Source organism: Canis lupus, chromosome 33, assembly GCF_011100685.1.
Source record: "Canis lupus familiaris isolate Mischka breed German Shepherd chromosome 33, alternate assembly UU_Cfam_GSD_1.0, whole genome shotgun sequence".
Classification (NCBI taxonomy): Eukaryota; Metazoa; Chordata; class Mammalia; order Carnivora; family Canidae; genus Canis; species Canis lupus.
In genome coordinates, this window is record NC_049254.1 from 17,041,498 (window position 1) to 17,062,173 (window position 20,676).

The 20,676-nt window shown below is 42.4% G+C and overlaps 1 protein-coding gene and 1 long non-coding RNA gene across 12 annotated transcripts in view; one reads left to right on the forward strand and one right to left on the reverse strand.

Annotated features, from left to right (window-relative positions):
- The window catches only part of PHLDB2 (pleckstrin homology like domain family B member 2), a 217,085-nt gene that overhangs the window by 4,441 nt on the left and 191,968 nt on the right, over window positions 1-20,676 (forward strand). The gene's annotated exons all lie outside the window — the stretch shown is intronic.
- Window positions 981-14,856, reverse strand: LOC119867327. The gene is made up of 5 exons (XR_005383314.1): window positions 14,824-14,856; window positions 6,123-6,255; window positions 3,170-3,339; window positions 2,721-2,780; window positions 981-1,377 (listed from the first exon to the last, which is right to left on the reverse strand). It is a non-coding gene; the product is annotated as an uncharacterized LOC119867327 (long non-coding RNA).

Here is a 20,676-nt window from a genome sequence, read left to right on the forward strand (position 1 = left end):
ACGTTACAGGAGGCATCCTTGTGCTCTGTGAATTTCATTTCAGTCCTAAGATGCTCTAAGGAGCCAGAGAGCCCTGTGTCCACTGTGCATCTGCAGGAGACCAAATGTCTTCTTAATTCCTAATGCCTCACTGGGAACTGCTCCTGGCTGGCCATTGGAGTCTCCATCCCATGTGATGGCCCCGTTGTATGCATCCTTGCTTGGGGATTAATGTGTATTTTCATTGCGCCTTGTGTCCCCACCTCATGCCCTCAGAGGCTCTAAGGGTTTCGGTGCAGGAGAACCCGTCCACTTTGGGCAACGAGCAAACAGAGAGAATGAAACTCCTGCCCTGCCCCACACCAACCTGTTCTCTGCCTCTCTACAGCTCCAAGGTCAAGTTTCCCTTGGGCACAGTTAGGAAACTGAAGGTCACAAAAAGCTGGCAGCGCATCATGCCTTGGAGAGTTTCCCAGAAAGCAAAATGAAAATGAGATTGTTTTCACATAAGACCTCTGTATTTGGAGGACAGGATTCAAAGAGTTTGAATTCACAGTTTCACTGTGCACTTAGGTAACCCCCACAAACTCTAGTTGTTTTTCTTTTCCTGAAGCCAAAACAATATCAAAAATACTTCCTGCGGAGAGCTCTAACTAGGCAAAATTCCTTTTTGTCATTGCTGAGCTGATGTTTTCAAGGATTCATATCTTAAGATAAGCCTTATATGGTGTGTTTAGCTGGGGCTCCTGTGTCTTTCTGTGTAAGGATGGCTGACCATGGGCCTGCCTTATTGGAATCTCATTTGATTTCACAATGTGACGCAGCTGAAAACTTATGGTTAGTAAGTGAGTAGGTTGCAAAAAGAGAGAGAGAGAGAGAGAGAGAAAAACTCAGAGACCAAGCAAAGATGTTGCAACAAAGGAACAGATGGTAGGTTCTCTATGACCCAAAGAAAACCCATACCCCGATCCTGAAAAGACATACCTTCAGATACAAATACATGTATTCCACAAAATTTAGCTTTATTTTCTGGATAGGAATCCTGACTACAGGCTAAACCCAATGGCTAGATCTCCCAATATCCGACTATTGTCTACCAAAATTCATCTCAGTTGGTTTCTCTTTGCAAGATGGAAAAGCCCTTGATAAGAGGTATTATTATAGAATATAGTTATTTTGGTGAACTTATGGTCCAACCAATAGAACATAAAACATAGCCCAAAAGAGGCACCATGGTCCTGACTCCACCATTATCTTGCTCTGTGGTTGATGTCAACTTTTAAACTCCTTGGTGGTGACTCTCTGCATCTTCACGGTGAATAACCACAAACATTCATTGACGGGGTCATCCTCAGTTCTGCTCTCGTCACTTACTCTTTCCGAGAAACATGTTAGACACTGTTTTCGAAACAAGATTAAATAATCTTGAAGGTTTTATATTTACTGAGTGAGCCAAACCACAGCCTCCTTAGAGTCCCCTGTTTGGGTCTGTGTGTGTGTGTGTGTGTGTGTGTGTGTGCGCCGCATACTTTTAATTATCTGTTCAGTATTCTGGGGGCACCCAGGTGGCTCAGTTGGTTAGGGCTCTAACTCCTGATTTCCGGTCAGGTCATGATCTCAGGGTCGTGAGATCGAGCCCTGTGTCAGGCTCCATGCTGGACGTGGAGCCTGCTTAAGATTCTCTCTCTCCCTCGCCCTCTATCTCCACCCCTGCTCACGCACACTCTCTCTCTCTCTTAAAAAAAAAATTATTCGTACAGGACTCTGAAGATTTCCAGTTCTCAATATTCATTGATGATAATAAATTAGCAATTGACAGAAAATTTAGTAAAGAAAGTGATTTAAAAAAAAGAGAGAGAAAGACTTTGTCATCGCCAGGAATGACTAAAGAAAGAAGGAGAAATATCAAGGTGTGGTGTGGAGGGCATGGTGTTTTGAAGACCATTTGCTCTCTGGCGGTCAACAGAAGGGCACAGCCGTTTGATTGTGCTACTGCTACACACTGGCTCTGCGACACTGAGCAAATCACTTCAGCTCCCCTGGCCTCAATCACCTTTTTTAAAAAATGGAGGCAAGGGGATGGGAATGTATGATTTTTTTTTTTTTATATAGTCTCCTCTAGTTGTAATATCCTGTCTTCTGTGAAAAACTAGAAAACTTGGAATTTACAGTTCATTTAAGAAGAAAATACACAAATGATGTTTAACTCTCTCGAGCTGCTCTCCCTCTCTCTTAGATAAATGAACTGAGGGGAATAAAAAAAAACTGCTGAAAAAAGAAAAAAAGATGTCAAGAATGAAAGTCACATTGGAGAGGGTGGGCATGGGTGTTTTCTGGAGAAGGAGCCCACTCAGCCGGATCAGATGGAGGCCACGGCCTCAGAGTTGTCCTGTCAGGCTTCGGGCCTGGCCCTGGCGCGCAGCTCCGCCACACCCGAGGCCACTAACGTGAGCTGCAGCAGCGGGCAGTCATGACGATTCTCCTCCCTTTATAAATAAACGAAAGCCCTGAAGGGTGACGTGACGGGTACAAGGTTACAGAAACATGGCAGAGTGACAGACGGTGACATTTTAAGCGAAAGGCGGAAGAGTGAGGGACGGAGCTGTACCTCCTGTTAAGTTCACAAACCAGGGCTCACGGGCTCTGGAAGGGCCTCCAGTTTGCCCTGGATCCTGAGCCGGTTCCTGTGCCCCCTGCCCCTCCCCGCACCCCCTCCCGGCTGCCCTGCCCCGGTTACTCACCCAGGTGGTTGCTCACTGGGTGCTGGTGCTCATGTCCCTTCTTGTCAGCTTCATGAAAGGCTATTTGTGAGGAAGAGAAGGCGTAACAGGGAAGAGGAAGGCATCAGAGATCTTCCCTGAGGGCGTGAACTCTAAAAGGGCAGTTTTCTTGAGAGAGACTATGGGTCCCCTCTTCCATTCTGTGGAAATGAGGGGTCATCCGGCTGACTGACAGAATTAGGAGGTTCTGTGCCAAGCATGGGTAATTTTTATTTTTCACCTCTGGGGTTATTTCACTCCTCTCTGCTCTACTTGTCCCACAGAAAAGGGACAGAGGATAATGCTTGCTCACTGTGGCAACCAGAAAGCCGCCCTGGGCAGGGCTGTTCAAAGGAAACTGCTAATTGCACCAGGCATGAGGCATGCCTGGAAGCGCTAGGAAGAGAGGGTGTCCATGTCGGGTTACTCACCACTTTGGACCCACGCCCAGGGGGCTCGAAGGCCCTGAAGAAGCTCACTCACAGGTAGTGACAAGGAACTTCCGGCCCCCAAGAAAAGCACTGAGAGAAACAAGGCATCAATGGTCTCACGTCTAAGGCAGCGTTCACAGGCCGCATCACTTCGCTGCCCATTTTTGTCCCTTTTTAAAGACGAGAGAGGGCAAGACAGTATTAGTTATTATCATCCAGGGATACCTGGTAATTTTCAAGGAGGTGAGGGGAACACCTTAAATTCAGTAAGAATAGACTGACTTCCTGGCAGGCTCCTCAAGTGACTTTCTGTTGTATGTTACTGAGCTTTCACACTTCTCAGTTTTCACTCTATTTCCAGTATCTAATTGATTTCTTCTGGGGGAGCCTGTTGGGGAAAGGAATGGGTAACACAGTAGTGTGAGGTGGACACTGTCCACCATCATATTGGCTGGGCTCACTTTTCAGAAGCCTCAAAACAATCAACCAACCACCAAAAGTCACCCCTGGGTTGCCCTCCAAATACATTCAGTTAAGGCAGGATAAGGGAAAAAAAAAAAAAAAAAAAAGCTTATGATTCAGAGGCCAGAGAACCAAGATGGCCCCTGATTCCAAGAAACATTATCAGTGTGAAATGTAGCTCCAAAATAGACCTCAGTGTACTCCCATTGAGTTAAAAACAAAAGCAAAAACAAAACAAAGCACAGGATGATCTCATATATTCTCTAATGTTAATAACCAAGTGACCAAGCACCAGTTAGTACGGTCACAGGTTCTTCTACAGAGTTCGTGGGCACTCTATCACTTCTTCAACTGACTTGAATTCCCAATATTGGACTGGATTCTCCAGCCCTGTCAGTCTTCTAGTGGGTGAAAAAGTCTTTCAGAAGCAACATAAAGCCCTGTTTTCCTACTTTCAAAAAGCCATCTGGTCATTCATACACCTACCCATAGTCCTCACTTAGTACATGGTCAAGCGAGTCAGAGCCCTAACGGGTAGGTGTATGAAGTATGCTATCTGTGTCCCCAAACTCTGCCAGAAAGTGAAGGTAAGGAGGGGCTTATCCAGTAGAGACTTTCCAGAAAATGCAGAGACTGTTCCTAATAATTCAATTTTTTACTGCCCACTAGTCTGAAAGGCAAAGAGGCAGCATTTTAAACAGAGGAGATTTTCATGCTTCAGGCATTTGGGGGCACCAAGTGTTTTCATGTAATTGTGGAAAACTAAAATAATTTACAAGTTGTGTGTGTGTGTGTGTGCGTGTGCAATGCATGGAAAGAATTTTAATATGAAAAAGGCATTAGATCAGTTTTGCAGAAAGAAAAATCTTTTATCTAAACTATTCCTGGATGGAGGTTACACAAAATCTAGGTACTTATTTAATTTCTGGAATTAATTAGCAAAAGTCTGTCCAAACATGGGCTTAACATTAGACTTCTAATGATAGCATTAGCCCTTCTCTAAAATTGCCACAACACATTTTGATCATTTTTAGACAAGACACACTACAAGAAGCTTTGGCATGTAAAACATTCTTTTGAGATGTCTAAATGAATCTCAGTGTCAGTTAATTATATTGAACTTCATGTCTTCAAGTAACTCTTGGCGTGCCAAATTTATATCTCATAACCATCTTATTTCACATGATTTTTTAAGTAAGATTAATCAATGAAATTTGAGTAAACTAATCAACGGATACAATGGCCTAAGCATTATATGGTTGCACTGTGTGCTTAGCCCAGTCTTCAGACATATTTTTCTTCTTTTCTGCAGACAGGCTCTCCGATCATGTCTGGTTATGCTCAGTCTTTGGCTATTCCCCTAAAGGGATTATCTGAGACTCACCATTTTTCCTCTTTGAGTGACTATCTGACATAATTCCTGCTGGGATACTGCTTTCATATCAACTTATATCAGAAGTTATTAATTCCCACTTGCCCCAAGCTAAGGTCATGCAGCATGTTGAGATCAAATATTTTCTATTGTCCTAACACAGATCCAATAAAGACATTTATAGAGTGCCTAATACATGCTTGACACTCTGCCAAGTGCTATAGATGCAGAAATGAGTAGCCCACAGTTTTGTCCAGAGGAAGACCAACATCTCATAGAGCAGATGAACCAACTAGGAGCCATCGCATCATCCTGTGGGGCTATCAGGGCAGTGACAACTGAACACACCACAGAAAAGTTCTGCATGGATGCTAGAGAAGACCTTCAGAGAAGTGGAGGTCCAAGTAGTATTTTAAAGAAAAGAAAATTAGAATTTGCATCCTTCCTTTTCAAGAATTCAGACTTTAAAGAGAAAGCTGCTCCCTTTCAGAAATCTGTCTGAATATCCTTAGAAGGAGAACATATAAGAGTTGAGATGGCTGTGGTAGCCATGACTAAGGGAGATTTGATTCCTTGGAGAAGAAAGGTAAGAGGAGGGTCCAGAGAGATCCCTATAATTGAAAAGGCAGGGACAGGAAGAACTAAACCTTCACCCTGAAATAGAGCCTGTGCCTCTTTCACATCCCGTGAACCTGGAGCTTTAATTTAGACATTCTCTGCAGCCCCAACCTCACATGATCTTCTAAACCCCGGGAACCTTTGCCTGGTAAATTGTCTTGATATAAATCTGATCTCTACTCAGTTATGACTTGAATGTCATTTATCCTGGTAGCACCCTTAAATGGGAACAAAGAACAAAACACTGGAGAAATAGCAGAGAAGTCTTCTGATGTCGGCAGCTGGCACTAGTTTGGAAGCTTAGGGTTAAAGCCCACACCCATCCCAACAGCCCCCATTACCATCCAAACTCCCACTCTGACTTTAGCACCACACGGCTGAAGCAAGAGATAAGCTGGAAAGGTGATTTTAGGAGATTTCAGCCTAGTCCAGCTGGAAATCCTTCTCAATTTTCTTAGGTTGGCTTAGGTAAATCTTCAGTGTGTCAGTGAAAATTCTCACCATCTTAAATAGTGTGTCTGTTTCCTGAAGTTGGGCCAACTTGTTGCGGAGTTGTCTGATTCCTTTAGAAACTCAGATCATAAATCACGCTCCCAATGGACCAACTTACATGTTGCTTTCATTCTTTCATCCACTGAAAGAAAGAATATGTGTAAGAGTTAATTAGGACAGATTTGACTACATAAACTTATGTAGAACATAAGAATGACTTTTACAAACACCATAAAGAAAGGTAAAAATAGAAACGGCGAACAGAAAAGTATACTTGCAACATAAATAATAGGCAAAAGCTTGCTATCCCTGAAGAGTACTTGCAAATCCATCCTAGCTAGAGGCAATATCCCAGGAGAAAGTTGAACAGAAAATGAACCGAGAGTTCACAAAAGAAGGAAGATAAATGACCTATAATCATTTAAGAGCTGTCTAGCCACATGAAAAATGGAATGAAGGCAAATTTAAACAGTGAGATAACATTTTCTTCTTATGAGATTGGCAAAATCTGGGTAACACCAGGCATCGGTGGGCAGGTGGGAAACAGGTGCCTTCACACATGGAGATGATACAAGTGTGAATTGCCGCAACTTCTCTTTTTATGGGCAGCTTGTCAAATCACATAAAAATGTCTCACGATGGGTAATTTTTGACCTAAACTCACTTCTAGGATTTACTTTCAGACAATAATAGAAGAGTGCATTAAACATCTCTCATAGTACACACTTATCTGTGGAAGGCTTGTGTAGCGCAACAAATTTTGCAGACATCGCAGAAGGCCTAGATTAATCTATTTGCACACACGCCATCTCACGGGATGAGATCCATCTAGCAGCACCGGTGCAGAGCTTGAATTCAGTCACCAATGGATCTATGATTAAATTTATGTCTACAGTTACGAGCTGGGTGACCTGGGCGGGTCATTCGACCTCTGTAGGCCTCAGTGATCTCATCTTTTAGAAACAATGACAATACTACTACCTGCATCTTAGGATTGAGCCAAATCGAGAGAGATATTTGAGTGAAGCTCTCAGCACACCACCTGACACACCAAGGGTGGAATAACCCAACTGCTGGTAGCAACCAAGCCTCTTGATTCCATGCTGTCAGCTTCTGTGCAAAATGACGAGCTAGAAAGACCTAAGGTTTTGCCTCTTGATCTCCTCCAGACCTTATTAAAATAAAAGTATGTTTTAAAAAAGATTAACCTCAGGATGCCTGGGTGGCTTAGTGGTTGGGCATCTGCCTTTGGCCCAGGGTGTGATCCTGGAGTCCTGGGATCGAGTCCCGTGTCGGGCTGCCTGCATGGAGCCTGCTTCTCCCTTTGCCTGTGTCTTTGCCTCTCTCTCTGTGTCTCTCATGAATAAATGGGTAGGATCTTTAAAAAAATAAAAATAAAAGAATAAACTCGTAACAGAGAAGTTGTTATAAAAAAAGAACAATCTAAATACACTTCCCTTAGTGATTAAAATTATTACTGTTATTTAAAAAATGATTAGACAGACTGTAAAACAATGTTGAAGATGTTTTTCCAACATTTTGAGCAAAATGATGTTGGTGGGCATGTAAGATAAAAGGTAATTAAATAGTAATAACAAAAATTAGATAGCCAACATATGCTAAAAGCACTTGAGTATGTGCCAGGCACTGATTTATACCCATTCCATGCATTATCTCAGTCAGTTCTCCCAGAAAATCTATGAGGTGGCTAGTAATATCATTCCTTCTCTCTACAGTGGGAGAGATTAAGGCATTAAGCAATGAAGAAATTTTCCTCCTGGATTTAGGATATGCACAGAGCCAATGTCACTGTGCTGGATTGTTTCTGCCATGCCAGCTAAGGGCTTCTCCGCATCAAAGAAACAGGCCCTGTAGTTCCCAGACTGCCTTCCCCACTTGCTTTCAGGTTAGGGCCTGCAGTAGGTATCTGTAATTTGGAAGGTGGATAGGTAGAGGTGTTATTCTCCAGCACAGTGGCCAACAGACACACGGGCAACAGATGCATCTGAGGTTCGAAGCAGCTTCAAAGTGAGCATCTAGAGAATCACACACCCTGGGATTGCAGACTGAGCTCAGTCAGTAACAGCTCATGAAAATTTCCCTCTTCCAGCCATTCCAATATTCCTTATATTAAAACATTTCCTACTGAAAACACAGAGAGGCTTTTGTTTTCCTGATCAAACTCTGACTGTTTTAGGGGCCAAATACTGAGACCCTGACACAAATCCAGAAAGTCCCATATCTAACCAGGAGGTGTCCCAGAAACAACACAAAAAATTGGGAAAAAAATATTCAAAAGTAGAATCTTAGTGCTCAGAAGTCACAACGCTTAGATTTAAAGAACTCAGGTACAGCAAAATGAATTTAAAAACAAACCAAAAAAATAACATATTGAAACAAACCCAAAACAACTAAGCAACCTTGTGATATTTTAGAATGCCAATGATTAAAAGAATAAAAGCACTTTCAGAGAGGAAACAGATGGAACCTACAAGGTCTGTGAATTAGACTGGCTTCTGACCTCTCACCAATACCACTGGATACTGCTCGAAGATGTTGGAGAAATGCTTTCAAAGATCTGAGAGGACATGATTTCAAACCAAAATTTTACACCCAGCTAAACTATAAATGCAGGGTTAGAGTAAAATATAGACAACTTTGGTAGGTAAGGTAAGGATTCCAAAATTTTAACTTTCATGCCTGATTTTTTTAAAACAAGGCTGGAAAACTAGTTCACCTGCTAAACTTTCTGTAGAATGAAAGATGATGTATAATCATTTTTATACTATGGGTTTGTTCCCATGAGTATTAAATAATATACAGTGTAACAAGCTTTCACATTCACATCTATTATTTAAAGCAAAAGATTGGGAGGCACTTAGAAAAAAAATGAAGAAATAGAACAGATTGTATTTGCATATGGCAGGATTGTAAAAATAGTACATTAACGACATGATAGTATTTGAATACAGCAAGATCATAAAGATAGTACATGAATGATAGAAGTTTGGGGAGCAGTTTGCTAAAATAAATGACTTAATATATGATCTCTTCCAAATGTATTTCCATTTTGAAAGAAGAGACTTGAAGGACACTGCAGAGCCAATAGGAGGAACTCACCGGCCACAGCAAGGCCAGGGCAGAGGCACCCCAGGACTATGGTTTGTGACCTGCCCCTGAAGCTCAGTTTCCTTTGCTCAGACTCCATATTCCTCAGCCTCCCCATGGAAGCCTGTGCCTGTCTCAGCTTCCCAGAAAGAGCCTCCAGCAGGGAAGGGGTATGAGAACCCAGGCAGACTGAGTAATCCCAATTGCCTACAAGTTCCATTTCTCATGATAACTAGTACATTTAGCAACCTGGCACGTGCTCTAGGTCCTTTATTTTTCCTTCCTCCTCTTTCTAACTCGTTTTTATTTTATTTTATTTTATTTTTTGGTCTTGCTGGATTTTGCTTTCTGTGTAATTTCAAATCTTATTTGGAGTGAGGAAGAGTTTCTCTAAATAACATCAATGACATAAGCTCACTAACCAGTGGCCACACCAGTGCACAGGGGTTTCTTGTCCTAAATTGCTGGAATTAACTGCGTAGTCAGGGTTCTTGGTTCCACAGACAGATGCTAACTCTGCAGTAAGCAAGAAAGGAATTTATTGGAAGGCTGTCACATAGTTGACAGCCGGGGTAAGGAGGCTGAAGAGAAACGCAGAAGGAAACGTGGATAAGACAGCAGAGGAGGCATCACAGAACAGTCCGAGATGCTGTCACACCCACCAGCGGTGGTTCCACTGGCCACATCTGGATGCTCCCCTCCTTCCGGGGCACTGGCTGTCCTCTCTAAAGGCCTCCTGCACATTTGTATTCCTCAGTCAAGCTCAAAGTTGAGGGCAGATGCAGCTGGTGGCCTGAACTGGCAGGGAACTGGGATAGGAAACATCTGGTCCTCTAGGTTTGGGTCTCCTTATTGGGATTCCCTGAAATAGGAAGGCAGGGTAGGCCAAAACGACAAAAGCCCCCTTCACTTGGTGACTTGGTGAGACCCTAGCAGAACACCCATGTCTCTATGCTCACCTCACTTCCCTTCTTAAATTTTTTGCAAAACAGAGTGTTAGTGTTAGATTCATTACATTTACATAATATATATTTCCTTTTCCTTCAAAGTCAGACTTCAAACATGAGTTTCTCATTTAAAATTTTTGAGTCTGTTTTATTTGTACTTCTAAATAAACTTAGACAAGGCTGAGGAGTATTTCCTGTTAAATTCTATTGGGACATAAGTTTCAGATTACCTGTGAGTCTTTTTTCATTTAAAAGAAAAATCCCTTCTGAGGATAAGTTCAAAGAGACTGAATTTTCTAATGTAATTAACCACCAACAATGTAAGATGCTTATTGCATGAATTCTTGAAAGAGATTTTAAACTGTGATAGTGCAAAACCACTGAACTGCTTGAGAACCAAGTAGATGTTTCTCGTAAATTCTGGTTTAAAAAAAAAAAAATCCATGGGGAAACAAAGATATCTATTTTAGCAGTGCATGAAAGATGAATTAGCAGTGCATGAAAGATGATGTAGGGATATATAAAGAGTAATTAATATCAACTACAGGTTGATACTCAGCACCCAGTTATATTCACCAGCAAGATTTTTGTTTTACTGGATCTGACTCTACACCTAGTGATTACAGTAACATTCCCCATGTTTATTTTAATCTCCTTTACATTTTATGTCCTGGAGGGTGGTGGTGTTCAATTTAATTTGAATGATTTAATTTAATTTGTCAACCTATGTTAATTTTACAAGAATCCAGATCAAACTGCTGTGTAAACAAGAAGTGCCTTGCAGTATTTTTTGGTGATTAGGCTGGAGAAGTCACAGCTGAACTCAAAAATATGCTGCCAGGGGTGATTTTTCATTTTTCTCCCTATAATTTTAATGGCTCCAATGAAAGAGCTGCTTTTCTTTAACAATAGTATCCTTGTTAAAAGTACTTTAAAGGAGCTGTTCCACTACCCTGAAACAGTCTAATTAAACCACTAATATAACAAAGATACCAGCACTTGCTAAATCCCAAGACTATAATTCCATCTCATGGCAGAATTTTTAAAGGTGATTTTTTTTTCCCAGCATTTAGCTAGATTCCCAGTTGAGGGGACTGCTGTCCATTAGACATTTCTTTGCAGAGAAACATCATTAATGGGTGAGATTTACTACAATGGGATATTATTTTCCTCAACAGAGGCTGTTATTGAAACTGCATATTATCAAGGCAGCTGTCCGATTAAGTTTTTATAAAGGATTAGGGAGTTATATGAGTACCCAACAGCTGCACCAGTGAAGATAAAACCGGGGTTCCTGAATCGTATGTCTCTTGGTGTGTGCAATGAAATGATATATTCTTTACCCATGCAGCAAAACACTCATATTTAAAGGGAAAATTAAATTAGGAACAAAACCTCATTCATCTGAGAGCAAAACACCATGTGAACACAAATGAAAGATGAACAGAAATATATAAAACTTTGCCCTCCTCTGGAGAAGTCTACCATGGTCTCAGTAGGCGCGATGAAAAATTTCAAAACACTAGTAAAATTAAAGATGTAAGTAAAAGTTTGAGGCATTGAAGAAATTCTGTAAGTTAGTGCATGAGTCACTCCTGAAGAATATGGATATCTGCTATGGAATCTCAGGAGGCAGGAACACATCAGGGCCAGAGGTTAAAGAAGACAGTCGATGCTATTTATCAATGAAGACCTCTGGGAAAAGTCATCAGGATTGTCTGAAGTGTAATGTATAAAAGTTTAAAGTTACCCATGAGATCATCTTCTCCTCCAGGGGTCCCCAAACTTATTTGTTAACAAGAATCAGATGAGAAACCTACTAGAAATAAAATAAATAAATAAATAGATAAATAAATAAATAAATAAATAAATAAATAATTTAAAATAAGAATAAAAATAAATAAATGAAATATGTGGTGCCTTCCTCAGCCCTGTTGAACATATATGACTAGGATTATGTCATATATGTTCAACATATATGAGCCAAGGATTATGTGACTCTTCTTTTATTTAATTTTAAATAATGTTAAACTGACCCTGAAGGCCCAAGAAACTATATTTTTGCCCCAGGGGATTATTTTCAACTGGGAAGTTTAAGAAAAACTCAAGTCAACTTTGTATACTCATAAAACAAAACATTAAACATGTACTAAATGTAAAAACAAACAAGCAAAACAAAACAGGGACAAAGATGTTTATATGTGTTTGTGAATATGAGTGTGTGTGTGTGTGTGTGTGTGTGTGTGTGTGTGTGTGATCACCTTGAGGCAGAGTAGAGAGAGAAAAATGTGTGCAGGGTCCAGGGCCAAAGAGCTATGGGCCAGTGTCTTTCTCCTAATTGACCCTCCGTAAATACCTGGTACTGGCTGAACTGAAAATGAAGCAAAGAGGGACGTCTGGGGGGCTCAGTAGGTTAAGCGTCTGGTTCTTGATTTCAGCTCAGGTCATGATCTTGAGGTTGTGAGATGGAGCCCCCAGTCAGGCTCTGTACTGGGTGTGAAGCCTGCTTAAGATTCTCTCTCTTTCTCTCTCTCTGCTCACCCCCTCTCTAAAAGAAAGGTGGGGGGCTTTTGGGTGGCTCAGTTGGTTGGGTGTCTGCCTTCGGCTCAGGTCATGATCCCGGGGTCCTGGGATGGAGCCCTGCATCAGGTTCCCTGCTCATGGGTTGCCTGCTTCTCCCTCTGGACCTCTCTCTGCTTGTGCTCTCTGTCTCAAATAAATAAAATCTTTATATGTACATCTATGTAAAATAAAGAAAGAAAATGAAGCAAAGAACAAACCAGGTTGAAAGCCTCAATGATGGCCTATTTATTACCACCTTACATTCAATTCATTTGTAAAATCTGTGTCGGAGACACAGGCATGCACCTAAACAGTCTCTTCTGGATGGTGTAGCAAGACTGAGTGAAAACACTCAGTACCTGGGAGAAATGTAAACACCGGGGAGGGAAAGAGATTTGAGATAGAGTCGAAATTTAAGAAAAGGAGATTCCAGGCTGTGTCACAGAGAACATATCCAGGTGCTTATTAGATTGTGGTAGATTTTGCTAACGCCTGTGATAGAATGAATAGTTCACAAAATAATTTTAAACTGGTTTAGAAGATCTTGAAGAAAGTTACTTAAAATGAGCCCAAGCCCTCAGCAAACCGCAAAAACATAAACTGCCATCTGGGGGATAATCTCACTGTGGCGGGGTGGAGCAGATGACCTAATGCTTTCTCCACCAGCTCCCACCACGCATGCTCTGCTTCTCTCTGCCTTCCTCTGCCAGGGGCACTTTTTGAAACTTCGGTGTGTGTATGTATTTGCCATTTTTTTTTAATGAAAGAAATGCCTGTACTTGTATCCTAGTACATTCTAAAATTCTTTTTGTATAGACTCCCACTTTAAAAAAAATTTATTTATTTGAGAGAGAGAGAGTGAGCAGGGGATGGGAAGAGGGAAAGGAGAGAGAGAATCTCAAGCAGATTCAACAATGAACCTGGAGCCCAACACGGGGCTCAATCCTAAGATCATGATCTGAACCGAAATCAAGAGTCAGATGCTCGACTGACTGAGCCACCCAGGCACCCCCAAACTCCCCACTTTGAATTTGTGAGGCACTTTAATAAAAAGTTGATTTGCAAAACAAACAGAAATAGTAATGTTTTATTTCCTGACTTTTTGAGTATGTATATATATATATATATATATATTTGAGTATATATATAAAATATATATTTTTTAATATCAGAATCAGAGCTTACTAAGAACATTAAATTGGCACTAAATTATTTTCAAACAAAATATTTCAAATGCGTTTTGTTGCTGTGGGTATAATTGGAAAAATGCATGCCTTGACATTTTGCACAGGACCAAATCCATGGGAAGGCTGAGTCAACAGGCATGATGAAGCCATGACTTTACTAGACTCAAGATGCAACAAGTCACACTTTGCTAATGGGTCGTATCAGTTCGGAAATCTGGCCACCTCAAGCCTGTACACATCACTCAGGATGCCAGGATGAAGGCTGGAGAGTTCACTGTGGAGTTTAAGGAAAGAAAGGAAAAAGAAAGATGATTCCTTTTTAGAGCTGATTAGATTGAAAACGTAATTTTATATACATATAATTTTTCTCTTTTTTTAAAGATTTTATTTCTTCATGGGAGACACACAGAGAGAGATGCAGAGAGATGGAGAGATCTCTCTGTCCATCTCTCTGCATCTCTCTCTCTCCATCTCTCTCTCTGTGTCTCTCATGAATAAATAAATAAAATCTTTAAAAAAGAAGAAGAAGAAGCAGAAGAAGAAGAAGCAGAAGAAGAAGAAGGCGGCTGCCTGGAAGGAGCCCCATGCGGAACTCAATCCCAGATCCAAGGATCATACCCCGAGTCAACTGCTGAGCCACCCATATAATTTTTCAATTACCTATTTATCCACATCTATATGTCTATATCTATATGTCTATGTCTATCTATATATGTACATAGGCACTAGGGAATTTTTGTTTTAGCCTGTAAATTTACGTTTGTACCAGTTGAGTTTAAGATGACAAAAAAATAATAATAAAATAATAACAGTTACTAAGTGCCAGCATTGGACGTTATCCAAATCAGTCTTCATAGCAACCCAGTGGTTATCATTTTTCCCCCAATTTATGGGAAAGGAACCTACCTGTCATAGAGGTTAACATAACTTGTCCAAGGGCACAGAGCTATTAAGAGATAAGTCAAAAAAAAAAAAAAAAGAGAGAGAGAGAGAGAGAGAGAGAGAGAGAGAGATAAGTCAGATGTTGGACTTGGGCTTATCTTTTTCCAAAATTTTTATTCAAAATTTTGTTGTGATAAAAGTATTTATTGTTGGTTCATAATAGCAACAACATGCAATCTATGAGGCAAGGGTCTCTGAGGCAGACAACGTGGTGTATCATGTGAAGGGCCAATCTCGTCATTTTCTCGCAGTGGATTTGGGCTTCAGCCCCCACACCTCTGCAACAGGGTCTCAGGAAATGGTCGCTAGGCAGGGTCTCCACGTCCACCAGGTCAGGGGGTAACACCCATCACACAGCTTGTCTTCCTTCCCATGTTGCTAACCCACCTGCGTTCTTCAGGAAGTCTACAGTGAATTCCAATAAGACTGGCTCAGCAACACAAAGTACTGAGCAAAACCCTTTTGAAACTCAAAAATAGCTTCTGGCAACAGAAACTAAGTTTTCATTATTTTTTTTCATACTTATCTTACCTTATTTGGAGATGTAATATGGGCCCCAGAGACCCCCCTCAAAAACCAGGACTACCAAGTTAGTGGTAGTGAGTCTTTGTTGAGATGAAAGAAAAGGCCCCACCCCAAAGATGCTAGCCACAGGTCACATCCATAACTGTAGTTTCCCTCCTCTGGCAGAGTTAAACAAAATTCCCTACTATTTTTCAATTAGGAAAAGCAGCATCTCAGATGACAAGAAAGGCTTTGGGAACAAACTAGCAAACTTGGAATAATTTGTATTGAGAGTTAGGCTTACGTGGCTGTTAAAAGGCAGATTTGTGGTGGACTGGGAACCCGTTTTACTCTGGTCTCCGGAGAAGGAACTAGAAAGAAGAAAATGCTATTTTCTTGATTCTCCATCTTGCATTCAGTGTTGAGTTTCCCCACTTAGTGACAGACAGGACCGGTGAGCCCAAGAGGCAAAGCTTGAGTCAGAGCTCACATTAAAAACCGAAGCAGGGACACCTGGGTGGCTCAGTGGTTGAGCATGTGTCCTGGGCCCACGGCATGATCCCGGGGTCCTGGGATCAAGTCCCATATTGGGCTCCCCAATGTGGAGAGCCCCGTTCTCCCTCTGCCTGTGTCTCTGCCTCTCTCTCTCTCTCTGTGTCTCTCATGAATGAATGAATGAATGAATGAATAAAAGAAATCTTAAAAAAAAAAAAAAAGCCCCAAAGCAATGATTTCCCCTACTCTCAGCTTTAGTTGCTTCACCCTCTGTGGTGACTGTTGGGCAGGGCGGGCAGCAGAGGGGGCACCCGGTGCACTTGGCTCCTGCGTAGCACACTGTTTGAGCCTTTAAAACAAAGCACCTTTGGAGTGCTAAACCCCAATCCTGCCATTCATCAACCTAGAACCACAGATTTAGTAAAACTTATTTTTCTCTTCTGACATGAAGAGTAACTTGAAGCTAATCGCCCAGACTGGAAATGGAGCAAGTGGTTCCCAAAACAGAAGTGGGCTGTGCATGCACATGGGAGTGGATAGAGCTCAAAGCCTCCTCATGCACGTCGATTCAGAAAGGAACGGACACTGTTGATGAAATTTATCACACAAGATGGGATTGCGAGCAAATCCTTCATCCTAAAAAGGACAGAAACCCAGAAAGGAATGACTGGGGAGAATGAGTCACTAGCAGCTGTTAAGAATCATAGGCCTCTATCCCTGATTTAACTCTCTCCTTTATCTGCCCCGGAGGCCCTTGGTTCTCAAACCCTGGATGCTCCGAATCAGCTCCAGGGCTTGTTAAAATACGGATGGCTGAGCCCCATCTTCAGAGTTTCTGATTCAGTGGGTCCGGGTGGGGCCAGAGATCCCCACTGCTTGTGTCTCCTGGTGATGTTGCTGCTGCTGGTCAAGGACACCCAATTGTAGGAACCCAGGCTCCAGGTAATACCCGTTTCAGAATTGGACCCAAGGGACCAAAACTAGTTTATCTACCTGGAAAACCAGCCCACTATTTCTTCTTCTTCTTCTCCTTCTCCTTCTCCTTCTCCTTCTCCTTCTCCTTCTCCTTCTCCTTCTCCTTCTCCTTCTTCTTCTTCTTCTTCTTCTTTTTTATAAATATTTTATTGATTTATTTGTCAGAGAGAGAGAACACAAATGGGGGGAGCCACAGGCAGAGGGAGAGGGAGAAGCAGGCTCCCTGCTGAGCAGAGAGCCCCATGTAGGGGCTCGATGGCAGACACTTAACCAGCTGAGCCACCCGGGAGCCCCTCAGCCCCCTATTTCTTAAAAATACCTGCCTTGTTAATCCAAAAGGGGCACTGCTAAAAGTTGGGATGAGAGGCCAAAGGAACATACTTTACCAAATGAGTAAAGTATGATGTCCCTATTCTAGGGGACATCCAGAGAATTCTCACCAGATTCAGCCTGGGACCAGAGCAATGTAGGCCACAGTGGCCTGTCCTTGGGAGGCAGGATACGGTATCGGTTCACTGGTGCCAGACTCACCTTAGACTTGAGACCCCAGTGCACCCCCTTAGGGGGATGAACTTGTTCAGTCACTTAGCATTTCTAAACTGCCACATCCTCACATATAAAACTGGGAAATAGGGGGCACCTGGGTGGCTCAGGGGTTGAGCCTTTGACTCAGGTCATGATCCCAGGGTCCTGGGATCCTGGGATCGAGTCCCACATCAGGCTCCCCACAGGGAGCCTGCTTCTCCCTCTGCCTATGTCTCCTCTCTCTCTCTCTCTCTCTCTGTGTGTGTGTGTGTCCCTCATGAATAAATAAAAGAAATCTTAAAAAAAAAATCAGGAAATAATACCACTGATCCCATCAGCTGGGAAGGATGAAATGAGATAATGTTTAGCAATCTTTAACATAGTGGCTCCTGTGTAAGAAGGCTTGGGGAAACGCTAGCTAATTAGGGACTGTTTAATAATATAACTAGCCTTGTCCCTCCGCTATTATAGAGGCTGTGTGCATAACACATTTACTACATTCAACACATTTTGAGGTGTCTGTCTCATTTTCAGATATTGGAAACTGAGGCACTGAGACACTAAGTAAATCATCCGGAAGCATCCTAGGGAGCTCTCGGAAATTAATGTCCCACGATGCCACTACTAGCATCATTCTCATCCCAGATATATAAGTGTGATCTGATCCAGACCTTCTGGACAGCCGTCCCCAAGAACCTGGCCATACTCCTCAGGATTAAAGGAGGAGGTATTATTTCTCCTGGCCACCCCCCCCACACACACACACACCCCGAGTCTCTGCCTTTTTTGGCCTACATGCTGCCGTATGTAGTTTGTGTCTGAAATGGAAAATTTCTGTAACACAATACCCAGCTCTGATCCCCACAGACTCGCTCAAGCTTTTTCTGTTTTTTTTTTTTTTTTTTTTTCTCTTGGTTTGGGTTAAACTATGACTTCATAAGCAAAAGGGAGCCTCATTTCCCAGTGTTCTCAGCAGAGTCATAAACATTACAGATTCAAAACCCTCTGGTTCCTAGGAACTCCAAAGAATTAATTTCACTTTTCTGAAAAAAGCAGAGCAGTGACTGAGAAGTGAGAAGAGAAATAGGAGAATTAAAACTACCTGCCCTTTTGATGCAGAACATGTGGCTCTGCGGCCAGTCCTCTTCTCCTGCTCCCCTCCCCCAGGGTGGGGGACCCCCAGCAGTCCCACAGCTGCCCCCAAGGAAAGACAAGAAAGCATGGCTGCCCTTAGCCTGACGACCTTGCCCGAAACTAGGGTGTGTTGGACAATCAAGCAATGGAAAGCAAGGATTAGAGAGGATGGATTCACTGACCCCCTAGCACTTTTTCCTCCTAGAGCATCAACCCTCCACAAACTGTGTCTAATGCGGGCCTGGACCAATCTGAACAGGGCCATGGGTTTCCACCCAGTGATCTGCCCCCCTGACAAGCTGCTCTGGCCTCGCTGGCCTAGGGGCAGGCTGCACAACCTCTGGAGCCCAGCTGTCTGGCTTTTATGCCCAGCTCCGCCCCCTTACTAACTGGCTGGGTGACTTTGGGCCAGTTTCTCAACCTCTCCATGTCTTCATTCCTCATCCAGATATGGGGCTCAATCCCTACCTTGTAAGAGTTTACAAGGAATAAGTTATTTAATACATTAGAGAGTGTTTAGGAAAGTTCCTGGCACATAATAAGCTCTACAGGCATTGCTCTTACTATTATTATTACTGGTTCTACCCTAGGGCAAGTAATGGAGCAGTTCTAGCTACATTTGCTCGAGAAAAACAGAATGGCCTGATAGAAAGGAAGGAAGCAGTTTCGTGTCCTGGTAACGGCACAGTTTGAGTCAGGCAGCCCTGAGTTTGACCCTTAACATGGCTCCTTGAGTTGAGTGACCTTGGGCGAGTTATGAACCTCTCTGAGATCCAGTTTTATGTTTATAAAATAGAGACAGTTGGGACGCCTGGGTGGCTCAGCGGTTAAGCTTCTGCCTTCAGCCCAGCACATGATCCTGGAGTCCTGAGATCGAGTCCCACATCAGGTTCCCTGCATGGAGCCTGCTTCCCCCTCTGCCTGTGTCTCTGCCTCTACCTCTTTCTCTCATGAATAAATACATAAAATCTTAAAAAAAAAAATAGAGACAGTAACACCTACCTCCCAGGGTTACTGGGAGGATCCAACAAAGTACTGTTTGGGAAGCACTTGACCATCGTCAGCAGCCAGGGAATGGGGGTTATTATATGGTAACTGGTCACAGAAACAAAGAAACCCATTAACTGCTGAAACCACTTAACGACCACCCTGCTTGATTCAACAGACTAAACTAATTCCAACATCTAAGGTTCATACAAAAAAAATATATATATATATATGGAATAAAAAATATATATATATAGATTCCAACATCTAAGGTTCATACACTATATATATATATATATATATATATATATATTCTTTTTTTTTTACATATATATATATGTAAGCTTCTCGACTTAACAGTGGTTTGACTTAGGATTTTTCGACCTTATGATGGTGCAAAAGCAATACCCATTCAGTAGAAACCTGCTTCACATTTGGAATATTGGGATCTTTTCTCAGGCTAGCCATATGCAGAGCAATACTCTCCCCTGATGCTGGACAGAGGGGAGCCACAGCTCCAGGCAGCACCTCCCCCCCACCCCCGGTCCCCCCATTATGAGGGTAAACAACCCACACACTTAGAACCATTCTGGTTTCCACTTTCTGTGCAATTCAGTAAATGACACAAGATATTCAACACTTTCTTATAAAATAGACTTGGTGTTAGATGATTTGCCCTACTGTAGGCTAATGTAGGTGTTCAGAGCACATTCCAGGTAGGCCGGGCTACGATGTGACGTTCTGTAGGTTAGAGTATCACACGCGTTGTCGACCCAGGATATCTTCACCTTGAGAGGAGTTTATTGGGTCGCAGCCCCGTTGGTGGTGGAGGAAGTGCTGTATGGTCAGAGAGTACAGGGTACAGTAGCACAGCCTTCCGTACATTTTTTCCTCTCTTGTGTTTGCTGTCTGCATTGATGAACCACTCATCATCCCTACCCCCAATTTAGCCTCTTTTCTTTATCAATCACTTTATTGTTCCAGCAAATGCCTTGTAGATGTGGATTTTGCCAGGTTTCATTAGGGAATTATGATGAAAGGACTCCCCAGACTTTGAGATTTCAGCCTCCAGAGGGTATGAGATTTTGTGATGGGGCTGTTGCACAACCCCCTGGAGTTGTGCAACAGCATAGCTCTGACCCCCAAACACAAGATATAAGGTCCACTTACTTACACTTGGACTCTAACCCCCCTTAT